The sequence below is a fragment of the Canis lupus genome, chromosome 7 (genome assembly GCF_011100685.1).
Source record: "Canis lupus familiaris isolate Mischka breed German Shepherd chromosome 7, alternate assembly UU_Cfam_GSD_1.0, whole genome shotgun sequence".
Lineage (NCBI taxonomy): Eukaryota > Metazoa > Chordata > Mammalia > Carnivora > Canidae > Canis > Canis lupus.
In genome coordinates, this window is record NC_049228.1 from 80,211,265 (window position 1) to 80,226,325 (window position 15,061).

General features: G+C 47.4%; 1 long non-coding RNA gene across 1 annotated transcript in view; it reads left to right on the plus strand.

The window, feature by feature from the left end:
- LOC102157270 overlaps positions 1-10,786 on the plus strand; it is a 14,651-nt gene extending 3,865 nt beyond the window's left edge. The window contains exons 2-3 of the long non-coding RNA XR_005362734.1: positions 9,384-9,455; positions 9,623-10,786. This is a non-coding gene — a long non-coding RNA (uncharacterized LOC102157270). The remainder of the gene's footprint in view (positions 1-9,383; positions 9,456-9,622) is intronic.
- The last annotated feature ends 4,275 nt before the right edge of the window (positions 10,787-15,061 follow it).

Below are 15,061 nucleotides of genomic sequence, written 5' to 3' on the forward strand. Positions count from 1 at the left end.
GGTAAGGCTACCTGTTGTAACAAATAATCCCAAACTCTCAGTGGCTCAACAAGATAGAAAGCTGCACTGCTCGTGTCCAAGTCTGTCAGAGGTCTTTACCCAGATGAAAGATGACGGCGACCGACACAGGTGCCTTCCACCTGGAAGGAAGAGGCTGGAAGCGAGAGATTTCATTTGGGGGCTGTAGCTGAATAAGGAACGTGATGGTCCATTGAAAAGCCTGCCCTGTGGCCTGGACTGAGGAACAGGGGGAAGGAGACTGGGGGGGAGAGGCTTCACTGGTCTTCCTGAAGTCACATGACCCTCACTCTCTGACTCACACATTTCCAGCATTCATTCATTCATTCTCCAACAAATTGTTCAATGCCTTTAGTACTGTGCCACATGCTGGTATGTGTGTGTGTGTGTGTGTGTGTGTGTAATGTTTTACCCTGGAAAAAATCCTCTTTTGGAACCGGTGTCAATGTGAGGAAGGACAAGTTGCCACCAGCTCCAAAGTGGAAGCAGTCTAATGTAAGTGACCTGCCCCATGCAGCTTCCTGGTCTCTATGGTGAATGACCTCACTTCAAGGACTCAGCATGGGTCTTTCTGCTGGCAGGTTGGACAGTCAGCAATCACAAATAAGTCAGCCTTGGGAAAAGGAAGCCCCTGTTTTTGGACTTTTGTGATGACCTACATCCTTGTCACTTTGACCCCTCTGTTCACAGATGCATTGAACAAATATTGAGGTAGCTGAGGACAGAGGTTGAGTGACAGGCTGAGGATAGGCCATCTTGTCCAGCTGCTGGCTGACTGCCCCAGGTGAGCAGATGTTCTTCAGCACCAATATGAGACCCAAAGATGAATTCATGTGCTCAGGTACCCATGTCCACTGGTCCATCCACATGTCTCTTCCCCAGATTTCCTTGTCTCTGACCCTCTACTCTGTTTCCTCTAGGCCCTTGATAGCTGGCCAAATCATCCAAATACTGCAAAGAAGGCAGTGCACATCTATGACTCAGGCCACCACTCCCTCCACTCAAGTGGAGGACCAAGTGTGCTGGGTCCAGCTTGGTTCACTGGAAGAATCACCTTTGACCATCACCTTTAAGGACCCCTCTTGATTCGGGAATGATGCAGCAGCAATCCTGTTCTGTGATCCAAGACTGAGTCCAGTGAGGCAGAGGGCACCTCAGAGGAGGCTTTAGGCATGGATTGAGGGAGAGTCAGTGGTGCAGCAGAAATAAGGAAAATGAGAGTCCAGGTAGCTGTTTATATGGTTTACTTAATCTTTCTGGCTCTGTCAAAGGCTACATCCCAATATACCACTCCCATCGCATGATGGATTGCTGGTGTCTATGTCCAAACTTACATCTTTGTAGGTTAGATAACAACCCAGCCCCACCGGGAAATCAGATCGCATAAGAATGGGGTGTCTGGTGGTTGACTGGACCCACTCAGGGTCCAGTATTATGCCAGGAGCTGCCTTTCAAACAGTACACCTCTCCAGCATAGTGCATGGCCTTGTTCTAGAATCTGTGGGCTCTGTGCTGTGATCTTTCTCTTGAGGACTATACATTCTTATCCAGCAGAGATATACCTAAAGCACCTTTTGATCTGTTGGTCACATGGCCCAAGGAACAGACTACTTGGAACCACAACTTGAACTTGTTTTGAATGGTCAAAACTGGTGGTTTTCTGAGCTATCAGAGAAATGGAACAGACGTTTAGACTGCGTTGCCTTCAAAATCCAAAGAAACTCCCAGGCATTATGTCTCTATCCTAGTGCCATAAGGTGCAAGGGGCAAAGATACTTGTTCTCTACCTTCAGGGGGATGTCCCCACATATCCCAGATAAGTGGAACACTATAGAACTCGCCAGTGTGGCATGTTCCTGCATCTTTATGGAGTTGGTCTCTCGCTTTCTTCCCGATGCACGTGTCTCAGTGCGCTTGGGATGCTGTCCAGTTCCTATTTGCCAGTTCCAAATGGCACGATGTCACCAGCACAGTGGATCAGCATGATGTTCTGCTGTGTCATGACAGAGAGCAAGAGGGTTGACACAGCCCCGAGGCATGACAGTGAGTGTGTGCTGTTGTTCCTGCTAATGAAAGATAAACTCTGTTTGACTCTCGCTGCTGATAGATTGTCAGGCACTGTGTTGATCTGCCCCAGTAAAGATCCGTATTCAGACCAGCAGCTGAAAATGGAGTTAATCTTACGTAGTCCACTGTTGTGGGTGAATTGGATGAGACTACAATACACCTTTCTCATCTTTCAAATCTTTGGTGGTGACGCTAATCTCTACAATTCTTCCAGAAATGTCATACTGCCTCTGATTCATCTTGGAGGCTGCTGTGGGGAAATTTCAGGGTGTCCCCTTGGTCCTTCCTACCATAACGACCCCTACTCCACGAATCAGGCCAAGCTGTGAGGGGTCTGCCGGTGGTAACCATATGCTAAGCCTACCTGTCTTAACTATGTACTTGGGAACTGGACGAATAACCACAGGGTGGATTTGCAGCTGCACTGGGTCTTCCATGAGGCTGACTTTGGTCATTGGCCAGGACTTGGGGTCCTGGAATTCCCTCCCCAATGGGGTTCATGCCTGTGTCCTGGAATTCCCTCCCCAATGGGGTCTGTGCCTGTGAATTGGCCAAGAGGTGTGGGCCACCATTTTTCTTTCCATGGTTAACATCCTTCTATTTGGCAAATCTAAGTGTTTTTCTGAGTGTGTAAATACAACAACATTCTGATGACCGTCCATTGACCTCACCCCAGGACACCATAATCTATGAATTACTGCCATAGATCCTTATGGATCAGGAAACTCTCACTGCCACTCCTTAGCATCCTTAATATTCACTTCCATTATCTTCCCTAGTTCTCACTAGCTTTGTAATTTCTTATCTATCTGGACTATCCCTCCCCGAAACAGGGATTTTGCTCCTCCATCTACTCTTGCTGAGACCTGACTTTGGCTGTCAGTCTGAAGACAATGAAGGTTGGTGGACGTTAGCTTGTATTCAGGAGGACAAGCATCATCTTGTGAAGAAACTGCTTCAGGTGAAAGCACTGCGTATTCTCCAGGCAAGTGGAGGCTAGCTTCTCTGGTGAAGGTGAAAGTGAAGGTGAAGGTGCTGCCTCTTGGGGAAGGATGGCAGAAGGGAATTTGGAGTTTTGAGATGTTCGAGTTCCTTCACTCAAATGACTCCATCCCAGGACTCAGAGTCCTCCACTTTCCCTACTAGGGCCCTGACTTGACATAGAGTATTTGCTGAGGTTCTGCGTTTCATCTCCATGGCAGCTCTGCACAGCCTAGAATCGGATCCTTGCCCAAACTTTCAGCACAATCTTTCCCAAGGCTGCAGGAAATAAAGATTTCCTTTCATACTGCTTTAGGAGGCATCTGGATGTTAGATCATGCCTTAAATTGGCTTCCCTGAGCTGTTATTTACTTAAATATCTTTAATGTTGTAGTAAGTATCTCCCCTAACCCACAATCCTCATCATAACATATGTTTCTATGTTGATTGAATGTCATGACCCCTTGGGCTCCCAGGGCGTTGACCTCCCTCTGTCTATATTCAATCTCCATTAACGACAATGAAAGTTGGAGAAATCATGAGTCTACCACATGCCAAGGGATTATTAGCCTTCCATGTGCCCCTAACAGTGGAGTACCTATTCCTCTCAGACAGGTGGCCTGTTCTTATCCCTAATTCCATCTTGAAGACTGTTTTAGAACCATTCTTGGACAATTGTTTTAGCTTGTCTTCTAGAAAGCAGGACTTTAGCCAAGAATTAAAGTGCTGATGTTATATTTGCAAAGTGCAAGACCTTTGAGATGAGAGTGAAGAAGAAGGGAAAGTGAGTCAAAGGAACATGGGAAGCGATGCCATACGTTACCACGCTGGCCATTGCTTGGCAACTAGCCACAAAAAGACACGCAACTCAATTGGCATATGCACATTCACACTGCACCTCAGATTTTCCCCAAAAGGATTTTAAGGAGAGACTAGTCCTCAGAGTAGCTCGCAGAAGGGGGAAATGAGGAGAAATTTATCATCCTATCCCCCTTCCATTTCCTAGCGGATGCTAACCCCCTGTTACATTATCTGCCTCCATGGCAGCTGCTTAGAGGGCCACACCCCATGCTCTGACTGTGGCATTTTATCCAAGCCTAGAAATGGAGGCCACCTCAGTGTGGTACGTGGTACCATTTGGCCATGCAGTCTGGGGCCTCGCCTGGGTTCCTATCCCCTTGGAGAAATTGTTAAAAGCAGTGGCAGTAACATGGTTCAGGAGATAAGCAGAACCTTGGGAAGGAAGTCAGGAAAATAATCCAGAGAGGCACAGGGTCTATGTCAGATACACTGTGCTTCAGGAAAACAGGGACAAACCAGGTACATGGTACTCCATCATTCTTACCTTGGGGACAATTTAGTCAGATATAATTTTGTTACTTTCAAGGGCTCTACACATTATAAATTAAAGCGTAAGTGTGTGAACGTTGTCCATGAAAGCACCCAGGTGTGCCTGGTTTCATGCAATAGCTCTGCCCCTGAGAGAAAGGAAGGAAGAACTCCATGTTTCGGGGAGTCTGGTGGATGACTCTTCTGTGAGGCATGAATTCCTTTGTTAATGAGAACAATCATGTTCTAATTAACGGTGGGAAGAGTTCAGTTTCAGCAAAATAGATTTTCTTAACAGTTCACGTTGTCCAATGTTGTATCTTAAACTCAAAAACCTAGTTTATTGTTTACCCAGGCGGGACTGAATTTTTATTCACTAAAGATAAAGCCTGTGGCCTCCACATATTGTATGTTCTTAAGTGAAGTTGAAAGGCTTGAATTTTTCTCATGAGATGGCACTTGGCTCTAGCTGTGGACTGGGCTTTCTGGAGCCAGGACAGTGACAGATGCCAGTGAAGGAAAACCAGAGTGAAGCTGTCACCAGTTTTTGATGACCTTAGGACATGCCAATGACAAGATAATGATCAATTATGCAGATGTTGCTCAATAGTACCAACCTTTTAGGGTTTATATAGGGAAGATAATCATTGTAGTGACAGGTTCACATTTCCACAGTAGAAAACTAATACTTTTCCCTGTGCAAATATTGAGCTGATTTCTCCCTCTTCCATAGGTTCATTTCTTCACAGAGGAAGTTATACCATGAGATCTGATTGACAATCATGGGTGAACAGTATGAGGTCAACCTTAAATCCTCTCAGAGCCATGGTGCTTTAATAGAGTCACATAGAGCTCTGAGCACCTGCTAGCACACTAAGGTCCATTTCAGAGTTGAGGCCCAATTCTACCTACAATTGAAGGCATGCAAGGAGCCCAATTTTCTGCCCTGGCTGTGCCTTATCAAGGAGTTTTCTATCTTCCTTGTGTTTACTCTGCCTAGATCTATGGCTTCCTGACTCTCACCTGCTAGATCTGGGAATCCGTCCTAGTGGCTCTCAAACTCCACTCTGAATCAAAACAATCTCAGGAGCATAAAAAAATATATACAGATACCTAGGATTATATCCTCACTGGATCAGAATCTCTAGGGAGGGAGCTTGTACGTCGTCTGTACTTTTGAGAACTCCTTATGTAATTCTAATGCTGCAGGATGTTTATTAGGCTATAGTTAGGAATGGCCTTTTTTTACCTGGGCTGATCCTTTGCAGGTACTTTCTGGATTTGATTTTTGAGGCCACTCCTGGATCCCTCCTTGGTGAATGTGGGATACTCATGGGTTTAATAGAGAAAGGAGCATTTATCCACCCATTCGGCTATGTATGTATGTATGTGTGTATGTATGTATTTATGTATCTATCCATCCTTCCATCTACCGAAATAATGTTTATTTATTTTTGAAGGGGGATGATTGTAACCCAGATAGTTCCTTGAGCCTTCCACTGGTGGGACTCTATCAGTTACTGAGTCTCTGTAAGTCTGTGATTTCCTTGGAGGTGGAGACCACATCTCTCCACATGGTTGTATCTCAACTAACTACTTAGTGTCAGAATTGTGGAAAGTGCTTGAAATTTTTTATTATTGAAATGGAATGAAAATAGAGTTACAAACTCATGTTCACTATCTGTTCCAGCATACAAACAACACAGAAGTACTGGACATCTTCCAAAGACCCATTGCTTATAGGCATGAGCATTCAGTAAGCTTTAATCTGTTAATGTGACATCTGAAAGTCAGGGTAGGTCACAATGGATTCTTGGGAGACACTGTAATGGTAGATGTTAACAGGAGGAATCATTGGGAGTGGAAACCTTAATTGAGGTAGACTGGGATATATTTTATCTTAGAAGGACAGCCTTTCCTCTTTTATAGCAGTTATGCTCTGCCTTAATGCTGCAGAATTTTGGAATGATGAAAGCCTGAACAGCCCTGCTATGCTGCATGAGCGTGATCTGGCTTTCTGATTGAGGATGGAGGGCAGAGGACAGGGTGCGGTCTGATTTGGAGGGTGCGGGAGAGGGCCCTACAGAAATGCAAGATGCTCTACATCTGTGTACTTCATCTGTTAGAGCCCTTAGCATATTAATCACAGTTGTTTTAAATGTACTAGTCTCATAATTCCAATATCCCTGCCATATCTGAGTCTGGTAAATGTAAGCAGAAAGATGGAAATTCTAAGAAAGAATAAAAAATAAATGCTAGAGATAAAAAACACTGTGACATAAATGAATGATGCCTTTAATCGTCTCAATAGTAGACTGCACATGGCCAAGGAAAGAATCTATGAGCTTGAGTTGCTTGTCAATAGCAACTTCCAAAACAGAAGAGCAAATAGAAAAAAAGACTGAAAAAAAGGGGGGCACCTAGGTGGCACAGTCGATTAAGCATCTGACTCTTGGTTTTGGCTCAGGTTATGGTCTCAGGGTTGTGAGATCGAGTCCCATGTCATGCTTCACGCTCAGCCTGGCATCTGCTTCAGATTCTTTCCTTCTGCCTCTGCCCCTTCCCCCCTCTCTAAAATAAATAAAAATAAATCTTAAAAAAAATAATATCCCAGAACTGTGAGACAACTTTAAAAGTTATAATATACGTATAATAGGATTACCAGAAAGATAAGAATGAAAGAAAGAGACAGGAGCAATATTTGAAGCAATAATGACCAAGAATTTCCCCAAATCATTTTTGGACACCAAATCACATATCCAGGAATCTTAGAAAACACCATCCATATAAATGCCAAAAATGAAACAAAACAAAACAAACTACACCTAAACCTAGGCATATAATATTCAGACTATTGAAAATCAAAGAGAAAGAAAAAAAAAAAAGAATCTTGAAAGAAAGAAGCTGGGTAGAGGGGAACACCCTACCTATAGAGGAGTGAACATAAAAATTACTTAAACTTTCCAGAGACCATTGCTCAAGATGCAGAGCAACAGGAACTCTCATTCATTGCTTGTGGGATGTAGATGGTATGGCCACTGAGGAAGACCATTTGGTAGGTTTCTCACAAAACTAAACATACTCTTACCATATGATCCAGCAACAGCATTCCTTGGTATTTACCCAAAAGAGTTGATGACTGTGTTCACACAAACACTTGCACACAGATGTTTATGGCAATTTAATTCATAACTGCTGAAACTTAGAAGTGACCACAAGGTTCTTTAGTCGGTGGATGGACAAACTGTGGCCCACAGACGATGGAATATTATTCAGCCCTAAAAATAAATGAGCTCATCAAGTCATGAAAAGACATGAAGGAACCGGAAATGCATATGGCTACATACTGTATGATTCTAATTGTAGGACATTTTGGAAAATCCAAAACTATGGAAATAGTTAGAAAGATCGGTTGCCAAGGGTTGGGGGGGTGGGGGAGAGAGGAATGAAGAGGTGAAACACGGGGGAGTTTTAGGGCAGTAAAACTATTGTGTATGGTACTAAATGGTAGTCTCCACATACTATCATACATTTGTTCAAACCCATAGGATGTGCAGCACCAAGAGTGAACCCTAATGTGAACTATGGACTTTGGGTGATAGTGACACGTCATTGCAGGTTCATTAGCTGTGACGGATGCTCCCCTGTGGCGAGGGGTTGTTGATACCGGGGGAGGCTGTGCAGAGTGGGAACAGCAGGTCTATGGAACTCTCTACTTTCTGCTTGCTTTTGCTGTGAACTTAAATTGCTCTAAAAAAAAAAAAAAGAAAGCATTTTGAAAAGAAAAGAAATAATCTGGGATTTTCACATCATCAATTATCCTCAGCAAATGTAAAAAAAATTAAAAAAAAAAAAAAAACAACCAAAAAACCTCATGCTTCATGCTTGGTCCTCTCACTGCCAGGTCTTGGTGAGCCCCAATTGAGCGGCACCTTAATTATATGGTAGTTGTCATTTTATTGCATTGATTTGTAGAACATTTGAAGTCCTTGTCGCAGGTTGCCTCCAGGGAAGTTCTCTGAAAGTTCTGGCCCTGAGGGATCAAAGTATAAAGGTTCTCTCATTCTCTGTCCTCTCTTACTGCCCGTCACTTACTGAACTTAACACACATAGTAGGATAAAGAAAGGGGGGGAGGGAGGGAGCGAGGGAGGGAGGAAGGAAAGAAGGAAGGAAGGAAGGAAAAACTAAATCAGATTACCTCTGCCACAGCACCAGCCATGGGTGTGAAGAACCTTCTTTCGTTAAGATTTGCCTCCCAAGGGATCCCTGGGTGGCGCAGTGGTTTGGCGCCTGCCTTTGGCCCAGGGCGCGATCCTGGAGACCCGGGATCGAATCCCACATCGGGCTCCCGGTGCATGGAGCCTGCTTCTCCCTCTGCCTCTCTCTCTCTCTCTCTGTGACTATCATAAATAAATAAATAAATAAATAAATAAATAAATAAATATATAAAAAAATATTTAAGATTTGCCTCCCAAAGCCCCTCTGACCATCTCTTCTCCCCAGTGGTGTAGCATGTACATCACTACCATCCATGCATCCCATCGGATCATCTACAAAACACAATTGTATATATATTTATGTATATTATCTCATTTAAAACTCAAAACTAAGAGGAAACAGCAGTTGCATTACCCTAACACCCTAAAGGTGCAACGGATCCAGATGGGGCCTCCCTCATTTCGGATCCACCCATCTCCTCCTTTGCAAGACCACATGTTCACTCTGTGCTCCTGCTCAGCACAGGCTGACTTCGGAAGGCTCAGCTTTTCTTCGAAAAAAATCTATTTCAAAATAATTCCCCCCAAAGTTTTATCTTGAAAAACACAACCTTACGGAGAAGATGCAAGAAATATAAAGTGAGTATTTAGTGAGCCCTTCCCCTGGATTATTCACTGATTAGCAGGGAGCCCTGCTCTCTCTCTGCCTCTGTCTGTGTCTCTTTATCTCTGTCTCTCTGTCGACACACATTTATTGATTTTGTTTCTAGTCTCCTGCTGAACTACTTGCGGCTCTTAGTGGCAGACACCAGGACACTTCATCCTTGCTACTTCAGCACGAGGTATGTCCTAAGAACAAGGATGTTCTCCAACACACCCACAATCGGTCCTCATATTCGGGAAATTTTACTTTGGGGCAACATCATCGGGTAATACCTAGGCCATATTCTAATTTCCCAAAGTTATCTCTGTCCTCAAAATGGTCTTTAGTGTCTTTTCTCTCGTCTAGGGCCTGATCCAGGATGGCGGCTGTCCTGCTCTTTCGACACGCCTGCGTCTTGTCTGTTATGAGGCAGACACTGTTGCTTTGTCCTCACTGGCTGACCGCCTGCGTTCCCTCTGACAGCCCACCGGGGCCTGTGCGGGCGCCGTCATGTCCAGCCCGAGGCTCAGGCATCGGGATGCTCCCCGACTCAGAGCCTGAGACGCTTCTACGTGGGGGCCCGGGGTTCAGACGAGCAGAGAGGGGCACTTGGGCTGCAGGATCCCCTGAGCAGTGTTCCTGGGAAGACACAGAGGGGCACAGAGGGGGCAGTGCCACCCCGAGTCTGCTGCCCTCCTTGCTCCTGTCTCTGCCTACTAACTCTCGCTCACGCATTCACCCATTCACCATGTAGACACGACCAGGCCTCTGCCAGGCATCGCTTCTCCTCCCTCACATCTGGGCTCAGTCTTCTGCCTCTTTTCACATCTAACTTTCTCACCTCTCCACTGGATAAGAAACAGGGTCGGGTGCTCTTTTCGTGTGTCCCCCAAGTGGCCAGGATGCCGGAGGGTGCTTTGTGTCTGACTACAAAATATCAGGTTGGGGTATTGCCTTCTGGATTTATCTCTGCTCTACCAACATCCTTGTTCCTCCCCACAGCAGACTCCTGCCTGCAAAGCTCCTCTGACCCATATTAGTCCCAGGAAATACAGCCCAGGTCTCCTCGGCGGTGGCAAGGCTGGGGGAATTCGGCAATGATACCGTTTCAACAGGATTTCGGGGATGTTCCTGAACTCAGACTTTCAAGCCCTTTCATCTATTCCTTCTTGCATTGCTTCCTCTCATTTTTCGGTCTGCGGGGACCAAACAGGCAGAGATGGTCTTTGGACCCCTCCTCCAGTCTTCTCCGGGTGTATGAGTACGAGCTTGGCCATTTGCTAGCCTGGGTGACCTTGTGAACTCCCCTAACCTCTCTGAGTCTCGGGTAACTCTGTGTCTTGTTTCACGGCATGAGTAAGGAAATGTGTGTAAAGCGCTGATCAAAAGGCTGAGAGCATGACCTTGTCCAGTCGCACTTCCCCGGCTTCTGTCTATCAATAAACTTAGGTGCAGGCCTGGGTGGTGACAGCCACTACCTGTGGGGCATCTACTCTGTGCCAGGCCTTGTGCTCTGTGTGTGGGACCTTAGCCCCTTCTCCGTGGTGACCACTCAGGTGAGTATTTCTATGAATGTTTCAGAGAGCACGAGTGACGGGCTCCAAATCATTGGCCTTTGGGACCCCAGAGTTCTCTTTCTGTGCTGCTCTGTGGCATCTTAGATTCCCGCTGAGGCCCCTGTTGGCTTTAGCAGGCTCTGTGCAGAGGGAAGGCACAGGGCTGCTGAGAGGAGGGTGAGGGGTTCAGGCTGCCCTGGTCAAGCTGACAGTAGCTCTGGGATGATGCTTAGGCAGACACTTAAAAGAGGTTTCCGGCAGCAACAGTGAAAACCAATGGGGTTTCCAAAATCCAGAAAATACAATTACCAGGTAATTCCGGCCACTGGGCACCGTAATTATGGTAGGGGTTTTGTTCAAAGGCAGCTTTGCATGGTATGGGTCTGACGTGTCAGGATTGTCACTCTGGCCAGAGCCTTGTCCTTATCTCAGGAGGTGGAGGGGCCAGATGCGCCTGGTTCCTTTGCCTCCTCTGGGTCAGGGAGCCAGGGCATTCGTCTCCCTGGGGAGTGAATATCATTTTCTGCAAGTGTGTGGGCCCCAGGGGTAGGGAGTCAGCTGCTAGGAAGGGGACGGGCTGCAGGGTCTGTCCCTTGGGGAGTCACCCAAACTCTTTGCCTCGGTCTCCTCTTCTGTAAAAAGGCAGTCGTCACAGGACCTATTTCCTAGACTTGCAGGAATTAAGTGAGTGAATAGAGAACATTTAGAAGAGTGCCTGGAGAATAAGTGCCTATATAAACTCATGTTTATACGTCACTAAGCCCAAGAAGTAGGAAGAAAGGCTGCACTCCTATAAAAGGTCTAGAATCTCGAGAAGCTGGAGCCATAAGCGACCTGGTCCAAGCCTGGAGTCGGTTGGTGACTGTCCCTGATTTAAACCCCACATCCCCATCTCGAGGCTTTGTCTGTGGGAACATCATCTTCTGAAACCCGAGTCCGGAGCTGCTAGGGGGTCACATGCTCCCTAAAACTCCCCTGGTACAGTGTGGTATGGGGCAGGGGCCTGCTCTGAGAAGGAAGGGCTCCTGTGTGAGTCACGTCTGTGAGGCTTTTCGGGTAGACCAGAGGCCTGAGCCCCAGGCGGGATCCCACAGGTGAGAGTGGAGATGGCCCCCCTGCTTCCTGCCTCTCCCTCGCCGGGACAGGGTGCCCTCAATAGACTCTTTGTTCTTAGGACTTGCCCCAGCCCTGCCCAGTGTTTCACTCTCCCACAATCTGGGCTCAGAGCTTTCCTTCAACCACCAAGCCCTTGCCTCAAACCACAAGAAGAAAACCACAGGCTTTTGGAATTGGGCTGTTTTCTTTTGTTTTGTTTTGGCCTTTCTTTCTTCCTCCCTCCCTCTTCCCTTCCTTCCCCACCCAGTCCCGCCGCACCCCACCCCACCCCAATGCACACGCACATCCACACCCACACACACTCTTTCCTCACAGCAGCTTTCCCGTCAGGAAGCTGTTTCCTGGTGTCATGCAACCAGGCTGCTCAAGATGTGGTCCAGGAGCTTGTAAACGAAGGGATGCCCATAGCGTAGGACACCCAGGGGACCAGCTAGGCCCATCTTGGACCTGGAGGCCTCAGCTTTGCTGCTGTTGGCACTGGCTCAAGGCAGGGCAGAGCTGGGACGGGAGCTGCCTTGGGTTAGCGCTCCTTCAGCCAAGTGGCAGTGGACCCAGCCTTGGGTCCAGAGGCCTTGGTCGATGCTAGGCCTGTGGTCTCCGGGGTCCAGTGAGGACTGTGGGATCCATGCTGACAGCCTGGCTCCCCTTGGAGCTGCTCACACTCAGCGGAATTCTGGCCGTGGGAACACAGGCTGGCCTGTCTGAGAGGGTCGAGTTTTTTTGCAGGGTGGGTCGGGAGGGAGACACAGTTGGTGAGCAGGGCAAGGGTAAGAGTCCCATCAGCTCAGGCAGCTCCTTGCTCTGGATTCTCACTGTAGGTGAGATGGTCCCAAAGTAGCTTCTGAGGAAAAGAAGGCAAAGTGCCTTCAAAACAGAGACATCCCAAGGGCACCAGCCTGAGCAGAGTGGGATGGGCTTTACTAGGGGTCATAGTCTTAATGCTTGCTGGGGCCAGGTGGGTAATTAAATATGGAAAGAACCAGATAGAAAGCATAGGATACGTGGCAGGCTAGATATTTAAGTTAATTTTTTTAAGATTTTAGAAGTTATCTTTTAGCCAAATAAAGCATTTTCCTGACCAGAGATGCTCGTCATGCTGCCAGTTTGTAGCCCTCTTGTGTATAATCTACACCTCTGCTATTCTGACCTAGAAGTTGTAAGGAAAAGTATCAGAGTCCTGCGATAGCTTCTTCTTTCTTTTAAAAGATATATTTATTTATTTTAAAGAGGCAGGTGGCGGGTGCAGAGGAAGAGGGAGAGAGAAACCCAAGCAGACTTCTAATGGTGAACCCAACACTGGGCTTGAACTCACAGCCTTGAGATCATGACCTTGGCTGAAATCAAGTCAGACACTTAACCATTGCACCACCCAGTTGTTGCCTACCACCTCCCAGTGAGGGCTGCTGCTTCTTTTAAAAAAAATAATTTTATTAAAAATTTTTAGAATTTTTATTTAAATTCTTTTTGCCAACATATAGCGTAATACCCAGTGCTCATCCCATCACATGCCCTCCTCAGCGCCCTCCACCCAGTCACCCCATACCCTCACCCCCCTCCCCTTCTGCGACCCTTTGTTTGTTTCCCAGAGTTAGTTGTCTCTTATGGTTTGTCGCCCTCTCTAATTTTTCCCCGGCCCTGAGGGCTTCTTAAAACACAGCACTGGGTTGGGCACCAGTTGAGGCAGCGGTTAAAAACACAGCCTTTCGTGTTCTGCTCTAACACCCCTCACTTGCCTCATTGCAGCTGTGTGATCACTGGAAGGGATACCAAACCTTGCTGGGTCTCAGTTTCCTCATCTGTCGAGTGGGATAACGGAAGCATCTATCCCATAGCTGATGAGGCACCCACCTCCCGTGGTGGGCAGGGATCCAGAAGTTATTGTCGGGTGCCCTGCACCCCGGCCTATGACACTACACAAGGAGCTGAATGCCTTCTGCTGAGGAGCAGTAGCTTGGTGGACTGAGAGTTAATGCTTTCTGTGGTTCTGGTCCACAACACGAGTGGCAAGCATCAGGCAAGGTTGGATCCGCACAGGCTGCTTCCCTGTGAGCACAGAACAAATAGTCTCTTTGCAGCCGGGCTGTTCATTTTAAATTCAGCAAAGGATCCGGTTGGGGCAGTTTTGCCCTGGGGTCTTGGAATTTCTCAGAGACCCCTGGTGCACACTCCCTGGGGGTATCCTGCCCAGCTTACTGAGTGGTGGCCCCTTTGCCCTTGGTCTTAGCAGGAGAAGTGGGTGTGCCTCACCACGGGCGGGGGGTCTGGACTGGGAGGAGGAGCGCATCTTCTCAGCGCCCTGGAGATGACTGGGGAAGGGGCTGAGCGGCCCCCTGACCTCCCCCTCCCTCCCCCACAGGCATGGGCGCTTGTCCTCGCTGCTTGCAAACTCCTGGAGGTTGGAAACTATCTGACCTCCCTGGGTCCTCACACTCCTTAGAGCATCCCGGATAAAGGACAGGCTTGGTACTGCTGTGGTGACTACACCACCCACTGGGAAGCAGGAAAAACTGAGACAGGCTCTTCACTTTTTAATTTTTATTTATTTTAAGGATTTTATCTATTTGAGAGAGAGAGAGAGAGAGAGCGCGCGTGCGAGCACAAGCAGGGGGAGGGGCAGCAGGAGAGAGAGAAGCAGACTCCCTTCTGAGCAGGGAACCGGATGCCGGGCTCTATCCCAGGACCCTGGGATCAAGACCCAAGCTGAAGACAAACTCATAACCTACTGAGTCACCTGGGTGCCCCAGATTCTTCACTCTTTAAAAGAGAATTTTTGTTTTACAAAGCATTTCTCTAAAACAATTTTCATTTTGTTTTTTAAAAAGCTTTAACTCATCTTTGCACCAACATGGGTCTCGAACTCACCACCGCGGGATCAAGAGTCACCTGTTCTACCAACTGGGCCTCCAGGTGCCCCTTGAAGGGTACCTTAAAGAGATTGCTTTGGTCATTTAAAATGAGGCTTTGAGGCCCTCAGCTCTAACCAGTGGGCAAGGAGATCTGCACTTTCTCTTTCGCCACCACCCCTGCAGGCCCCTGTCCACCCCTGTGGGTCCCCGTCCCACCCCTGCAGGTGCCCATCCCACCCCTGTGGATGCCCGTCCCCCCAAGGGGTCCCTGTCCCCCCTGCGGGTCC